Raw genomic sequence first — 8,250 nt, 5'->3', positions numbered from 1 at the left:
GATTTGGTTTTGCGTTACTGGTAGTGCCTGTGGCTTAAGCGGTGCAGAGAGGTTCCACAGCCAGCTCTTCACAAGTCAGGGTGAAAGAGCCACTTAGACGGCCTTTCCTTGTTTGAGTGTCTGAGAAGGAGTTGAGAGAAAGAGAAAGACGGGAACTTGTCTCTCCTGCGAATAAAATCTTGATTCCTTCATATCCCTGCAGCCTATGCTTACATGCTCTCTGTATCTCCTGCCTCCCTAGCATTTTCTTTTTCTTTCCTGCTTTATAATTAGACAGTTTTGTGTAGTTTGGTAAATTACTGGTTGTTATTTATTTACGTCCCTTGGTTTATTTACCATTATTTGTTCTTTCCCAAGTCTTTTGAAGATAAAGAAAGCTTCATTTTCCCCATTGTCCTGAGGATCAGAGAAGATAAAACACAGAGAGATGTGATGGGTCCTAGTCCAACCCTGTCACTAGGCCCTATGCCTTCTGGGATGATGAATCCTGGACATGATATGGTCCTCCTAATTTATCCAGCCCGACATCTGTCCTCTGAGCCCTGGGCCCCCTCACCAGCACAGAATCAACCCCTACACTCTGCCACCTTTCTGGGAAGTGGAACTCCCCAAGGCTTTGAGGCTGAGTCTTATGGGGTTGTCCTCACCTGTCAGTAGACGGGATGGCTAAGGCCCTACACAATACAGCCGTGACCCTATTGTTGACTGAATCAGAATGCCAGGAATTTGTGATTACGTCAAAACCCTACCTTAATTGTCTGAGAAATAATTGATGAAATCCCAAGAAAATTCCTCTAGATAGTCAACTTCTGATCAAAAAAAAAAAAAAAAAAACCCTACCTTAGGTAATACAGTAGTTCCCCAATTCCTCCCTCTTCCCGCCACGTTTCCCCACTCCTCTCAAGCACCTGCTGTTTACACACCTTTCATAGTTTCTTCCACTATCGCATTGAGCTGTCTTGTAAGCTTGAACAAGGAATCCCTTCCTCATCCCAGAGCCTCAAACCATCTGTGGCCCACTGTGTAAACATCCCCGAAGTTTCCACTTCTGGTCAGTTTTTCCAAACAAATTTTGTTGCTGTTGTTGTTTTTCTCTAAACTTTCCAGAGCACTAATTCTTGCCTCATTTATTAACCAGTCCCAGAAGGAAGAGCTTAGGGCAACTGCACTGACAGGCTCTGCAACCATAAAAGGGAGCCTGTCATCGTTGGTGTTTGTGCCGACCAGGGTACTCACTGCTTTGTGTCCAATCAGCAAACATTCTCGTCCTCTTCCTTCTGGTGACAGACCCTGAAGCCCTGCTTAGGGGGGTGGGCACATGGCCAAGGGCCCACGAATTCTGATGGTCCATGTACGGAACAGTGGCCCATAACCCAAGTAGGGAAACTCAGATTTCCTTCCATGGGATTGAGCTAGGGATATTGGGGATGGGGGGAAAGGTACCCACTTTCTGCAGAGGTTGCTGAGCAGTGACCGCTGGCGGCCATGTCCCTACCTGAACAAAAAAGCCTCTTGGAAGTGGTTGAAATGAACTAACAGTCAGAGAGAAGCTCAGAGAAGCAGACATGGGCAAACAGGGATGAGAGGGGGTGCTGAATCCTGCAGCTCTTCCTTTATGTCTGAGGCACCTCAGTGTCCTGCCCAGGTGTGGAATAAATGTCTCATTCGTCTACACTAATGAGAGTTACATGTCTGTTCCTTGCAATCAAAGATTTCAGATGAATTACATCACAAAGAAGAGGATCCAACATCCTGTATGAATGGAGGCAGCTAGGGCTGCCGGGGCCCATCTCTTACACCCACACTCTGCCATATCTTCCAGACTGAAAACACACTGAACAGAAGCCCCTCCAAACACCACATCCCACTCTATTATCAGTACACAACAAAAACACAAGGCCCCTGGGAACTTCACAGGCAGAGCAGAGGCTGAGAAAAGACAAACCCTCATTGGAGGGCACCACCCCTTCCTTTGGAGGAGGAATAGTCCTGGCCAAGGCTAGATTTCACCAGAGGAAGACTCACCCCAGGCTGAGGTTTGATTCCTTCGCGGATTGTTTTTTTTTTTTTTTTTTTAATCTCAAGGGAAGGAAGTTTCCCAAGCATGTATTAAAACAGAAAGTTGCTTATTTGTTTGTTTTTAATGATGGTACTGATAAAGCATGCCAGCAAATTCCACTAAGCAGTTAGAGGTCTGCTCAAATAATGTGGCCATTTCCACAGACTCCTTAGTTACAGCAATAGTTACAGTTGCTACTACTTCTGTCACCCCCAACCCCAGTAGACTCACCCACTCCACCTCCCCCCGAGCACTTGGCCCTTAGGTTGAATCTGCATGACCTCTTCACAAACTATGAGAAATGAACTTGTTTTTCATTGGCAATGGAATGAAAGCAATTTTTTGCTTATCTTTTTCCCTGTTGACACCCAATGATCCATACCCTTTAGAACTCACAGTGGAAGAAAGATAAAGAAAGAGGGAAGGAGCCCAAGAAGAGAAGAGAGATAGGAGAGAAATACCACAATTTGGCAAAAACATGAGTTAAGGAATCCCCCTTTTTCTAAGCCTCAGAAGGACTGGCAGGAGCTTTTCTGGTCTCCAGATGCAAGGGGCAGAGATGATAACCCACCCAGTCACTGATGGAATTCCTGCAAATGGACTGGGTAGCAACTGGTGGGCCCAGGGCCAGATCTTGGCAAGGGGAACAGAATAGAAAAGTTAGAGAAACAGGTGTGTGTTTTTGCTTCTGTTGAAATCCTATTTGTCCTCCAAGGCTCTCTTCTCTGTGAAGTTTTCTCCAGACATCTTCCCATCCACCCACCTTTGTCAGAATTCAATTCTCCTACTCAATCTTGCCTAACACTTTGTGATGAGAGCAGTAATAGAGGACCATCAACCTTATATGCACAATAAGGACATGAGTGTCTAGAGCAGAGGGCAAAATGCAATTCCCATCAAGAGGGGGAGGTTCTTCCTCTACCCCTTCAATCTAGGCTGGCCTTGAAATTAGCTTTGGCCAGGAGAAGGTGGCCAAAAGCGACTTCATGTACGTTCTAAGACTGGGCCTCAAGAGGCTTTACATGCTGCCCACTTTCTTGGAAGGCTGCCTCTGCACATGAATAAGCTCAGGTTAGTCCAGGAAAGCATGAGAACACTTGGACAAAGTCTCCAGTTGTCCAGGTCATCCCTGGCCAGCCCACAAACACATGAGCAAGCCTATGGAGATCCATAGAGCACAGTTGGATTCAGGAGAACTGCCCACCTTTTCTGCAGACTTGGAAGCCACAATAAAGGAATAGTGTCATAAATCACTAACTTTGCGGGTGGTTTATTAGGCAGCAAAAGCTAACTGATACATAGGATGTTCCTCCCTAGAGGGCTGTTGATCCTAGATCTCTATCACTCCTCCGCTAGTATATACCTGGGGCATTCCAGATTCTCAACAAAGCTCGCATGGAGCAGCATAGAATGGAACAAAATGGAACTGAAAGGTTGGTAAAGGGCGGAGCAATCACGAAGCACCCCAGGCATGCACTAATGTGACTACCTGGCTCCTCTCCACCTACCCAAGGCCTGTGCTTGGGAAAAAGGTTACCCGATCACCACCACCTTTGTCTATCAATTCACTTGGGGCTGGATTAATCCCTACTCGGTTTCCCCCCATCTCCCCCCCATCTTTGTCCCCAGTCTGACTGCCCAGATGATGTAAGCGGTAACCAATCTTGCAGTTAGAGCAGTCATTAGGCTGGCTCACTTCCGTATCCATTAAGGGAAGACAGACGCTTTAGAAAGAACTGGAAAATATTACCAGCCCCAAACTCCACACGACGCCCCCCTGCCTTGCCCCAGTCTCCACTTCCCAGCCATATACACCCTTACCCCAAGAGACCAGAGCTGGGAAGTACGGAAGCCAAAGAAAGAAGAAACTGGAAATGTACCCTGTGGGCCTCATGGGCTAAGCCATGAAACTACTTTGGGCATGAGAACTAGTCCTGGAAGAGACAAACGAGGCATATACAGAATCCTGTCAGCCACCCTATCTCATCCCTGGCACCTTCTGCTCCAGGGACTTTCGGTGCCAATCAAATGGGCATGAGAGGTCAGCGTGCCCGCACCCGTGCTGGGGAGAGGGCCACCGAGGCATTCCCTATCGCTTAACTAAATTGCCAGTCTCACTTCCAGGGACACAGTGAGGACTCAAGGTAGATGACTTGAACAGATTTGGGCAGACAGAACCCGGTTTGTTTGCTGAGGTCAGGATTCCTGAAAACCTTCAAGACCTAGACGATTTTCCCAATGTCTAATATGGGTGCGGAGAATTCTGCCACTAAAGAGTCAGCCCCTACTGCCTTGGAAACCTTCTGCTCTGTGGAGGTGCCCAACAAAAACACACAGTAACGTCCCAGGATTGGCCCCTCAAAAGCTGCAAGGTCTTGGTCAAGCCCCTTTATTTTTCTTGGCCTCTGTTTTCTTATCTGAAAAGTGCAAATGGGAGTGCATTTCTACCTCACAGAGTCGTTGAGTAGAAAAAAATAAGATAAAGTCAATAAAAGCTCATCGTACAACGGCTTATGAAAAATAAGTGCTGGATGGGGACTCTGGACTTCCTGCTCAGTTTTCCTGTGAATCTAACATTGCCCTTAAAAAATTAAGTTAATTAATCTTTTTTATAAAGCGTTGGGAAAATCTGTGTTAGATGGCTGATAGATGGTTGGGACTCATTTACTCAATAAAAAGACTAGAAAGGAAGAAGAAAGTTGAGAGCAGCGTTTCCTACAATCCGTCCAAAAGGTGAGTTCTTTATCTATCAGAGTGAGAGCATGCATGCACTCTAGAAAAGATTTTGGGCAGCCTCAGACTGGACGTGTGTTGAACAGGGGGTTAGAGGTGGCACCTCATAAGGAAACTGTCTCACTTCCATGCACATATGGTAAGGTTCAGTTTAGGCCCAAGCAATGAGGAAGGGAAGACAGGGAAGGGCATCTCTTATTCTGCCCATCATTACCTCCTCCTTAGTTCTACGAAATGCACCACCTTCCTTTGGGGGTGTCTTCCTCCCACCCATGCCAGTTATATTCCACAAGAGGCTGCCATTTATGAGAATCTGCCTCCCTGATCACAGATTGGGCACCTGATCCAAAGTAGGCCAATGCTTCCCCAAGACGTGGTCTCGGAGGAAAAGGCAGTTCTTCCTTAGGGTAGTGATGGCATGTGTGAAACTTGGGGGATTTTGGCACCCTCCAAAAGAGAGCCAGTCTGAGTGAACAAAACTGGCACATGGGCAGAAATGAAGATGAGGATCAGTGAGTCCTGTCCTGTTTTTCTTTTTCCTGTTCCCAGGTGTCCGTGAGGCCAGCTGCGCTCTGCTCTCCCTTGCTTTGGTTACAAGAACCCACAAATCCCCTTCTGGCTGGGATTGTTTGTATACTGCAGTCCTGTCCCCCTGTTCAAAAACAATATGACTCCCTGGGATAGAAGATATCATAAACAAAGCAAATGGAAAGTCATGCAAGATAGCACCACAATGAGCAGTTTTGAATTAACTCCTCCACGCACACATTTCTTTCTTTCTTTGACAAGCATTTTTCCCCCACTAGCCACTGAAAATGTAAAGTAAAACATACACATGAAAAGCTCACAATCGAGCAATGAGGAAGGCCATAATATAACTTGCACTGTGATGAAACTGATACCTGGTAGAGGTAAACAGCAGACGGGAGCCGGGAAGCAGAGAGGAGGACGGTTAATTCATTCTAAATATCAGGAGTCTGGAAAGGTATCATGGAGGGAGGGTCATAATAGTAGAGCTTTGAAGGATTTTGTGAGAACAGACGTTGGGAGTTTACAAGAAGGATATGGATGGGATGAAAGAGATGGAAATCCCAGGAGACCTCAGGGATGGCCACACTGGAAATGAACTTCGTGGAGTTTGGAAGAAGGAGGTAGTTGAGGGTCCTAGGCAGCACAAGGAACCAGAGGTTTTACCCTACCACCCACCCCAACCTGAGCATCTACATTTCCATGATCTGCCATTAGGCAGGCCTAGCTCCTCCCTGCCTAGATCCTCCCCTCCTTCGGCTGCTGACCACTCGGACCCTCAATAGTGTGCCTCTCTTCTGCTGGATTCCACTTTCTCATAACTTCAGCTCACATTGGACCCATTAGGGCTCCTCCTGCCATAAATTGACATTCCCTGTTCTTTAGAGCCTTATAGGGAAAAGCATAGAATGCTAATATGGAGCTGGCTAAAATCCCATACCAGGGATTTGGCCCACCACCTGTTTTTATAAATAAAACTTTATTGGAGCACGGCCATGATCATTCATTTACATATTACCTATGGTTATTTTTCACTGTGACATTGGAGTCCAATAGTTGCAGCTGAGACCTCATGACTCCCAACCCTATATACTATTTACTATCTAGCTCTTTCCAGAGAAAGTTTGCTGACCCCTGCCTTACGCTATACTGCTTCCTCTGAAGTTTAGTTCCAGACTTTCAGTACCACATTTTACAGTATGTTTAAACATTTTACTATCTCTAAAAAAAATGGCCTTTGGAGAATATGGAACCCTCTTGGACCCTTGTCAGATCGGACTAGGTAGACAACATGGTCTCCAGACTGGCCCAAATCATAGGGATGTTTATATACAGAACTAAAAGATATCAAGAAAGATAAATCTTCCATTGACATCTTTTTTTATTAGAATATTATAAGAAAATTCTTTAGGACTCTCACTTTTTATAAAGCACTCAGGCTTGTCATAGAAAAATTTTCAGAACCTTGAAAGATTATGGTGTCACCTGCCAGGCCTCGATCCTGAGAGGATTCTGTCCCAGCCTATTCCGGAGTAATGATGCCGATCCTGTTTCTAAAGATCTCCCCCAAAGAGCATTCCACAGCCTTCTTCCTCTGGCCCTGTTCCGGTGTTTAAACCCGTCCTCCCCCTCACCCACCCCCACCCTCTTCCTGAGCACCTGTTGCTACAACAAAGGGAAGCTCAGGGTGGAAGCTTTGGGGCTTGTCCAGGTGATAAACTGAGGCCATTCAAAGGGGATAATGCCATTTGTTGGTTTAGCTCTTTTCAATCATCAGGGAAAGCTCTGCGTGGGGAGAGGATTCAGAATGACATGGATATAAAAAGGTGATTATATCTAAATGGGAGACCTGTCACCAGGCAAAGCATTCCTCCAGCTGACGTGAGGCTGCTTCAGTGGCTGAAGTGCAGCAGGCAGGATGGGATTTGTGTGGCTCAGGACTGAGAGAGCCACTGCTCTGCTAAGGGACACCTTTCCTCCTCGGTCCCTCAGATCTGGAGGGAGAAGCTGTGAGCCATCCCGCATGAGAGCTCTCCTGGGGGACTTTGTCAATCCTGCCCAAGCCATGAGCAAGTCAGGCTGACCCTCAGTGGCCCTTGGATATCAAGTCTGTATGAACAGCTCTAGAGGCCAAAGATCTGAGGATTGTGAACACAGCACATTTGACAGCTTGAAGGCTGGGGCTTAGCTCCGAGTTTTTATTTGCCTAATTTTGTTATTCTAGATCAGGGACCAGAAAACTTTTCATGTAAAGAACCAGCTGGTAAATATTTTGGACTTTATGGGCAAGGCAGCCTCTGTCACAGCTGCTCACCTCTGCTGTTGTAGCATGAAAGCAGCCCCAGACACAAACAGGCATGGCCACATTCTGAGCCATGTTCTGCTAAAGCTTTATTAGTGGACATGGAAATTTGAATTTCATGGGTTTTTTTACATATTATGAAATATGACTCTTCTTTTGATGTTTTTACCAATGATTTAAAAATGTAAGTCATGCTCCGCTCATGGATTGTACAAAAACAGGTGACAGGACATGTGGCCCACGGGCCAGAGTGTGCAGACCCCTGCTTGAGATGGTCCTATCTGAGAAAGAAAGAATTTACAGGGGAGACATCTGATTTAGCTCTATGATGAGTCCTAATAGTTTGCATATACACAGCACTTTAATATCAGCAAGATGTGTCTGTGCTCTTATTCCATACTCACTACAACCCTGCATGTTAGGTATTATTATGTCAATGTGTAGAAGGGGAAATTGAGGGTCAGACCTGACACAGCCAAGATCGCAGAGCAAGTGAGAGGACCCAGGTTCAAACACAACATTCCACCTCCGAAGGCAGAGATTTCCCCACTACATCTTGGGGGAGCTAACATTGTCCAACGCATTTCACTGAGTATTAGGACTTTAGAGGCAGCCGGTGAGGGTGACG

At 46.2% G+C, this 8,250-nt stretch overlaps 1 non-coding gene across 1 annotated transcript; it reads left to right on the top strand.

Annotated features, from left to right (window-relative positions):
* The first annotated feature begins 751 nt into the window (after positions 1–751).
* LOC150022633 (small nucleolar RNA SNORD20) lies at positions 752–813 on the top strand. Its single transcript, XR_016513636.1, has one exon. It is a non-coding gene; the product is annotated as a small nucleolar RNA SNORD20 (small nucleolar RNA).
* Positions 814–8,250: the final 7,437 nt, after the last annotated feature.

This window comes from Furipterus horrens, unplaced genomic scaffold, assembly GCF_987537825.1.
Source record: "Furipterus horrens unplaced genomic scaffold, mFurHor1.1.pri manual_scaffold_1, whole genome shotgun sequence".
Taxonomy (NCBI): Eukaryota; Metazoa; Chordata; class Mammalia; order Chiroptera; family Furipteridae; genus Furipterus; species Furipterus horrens.
Note: the sequence above shows the minus strand (reverse complement) of the source record. Positions and strands in the feature narration are given on the sequence as shown.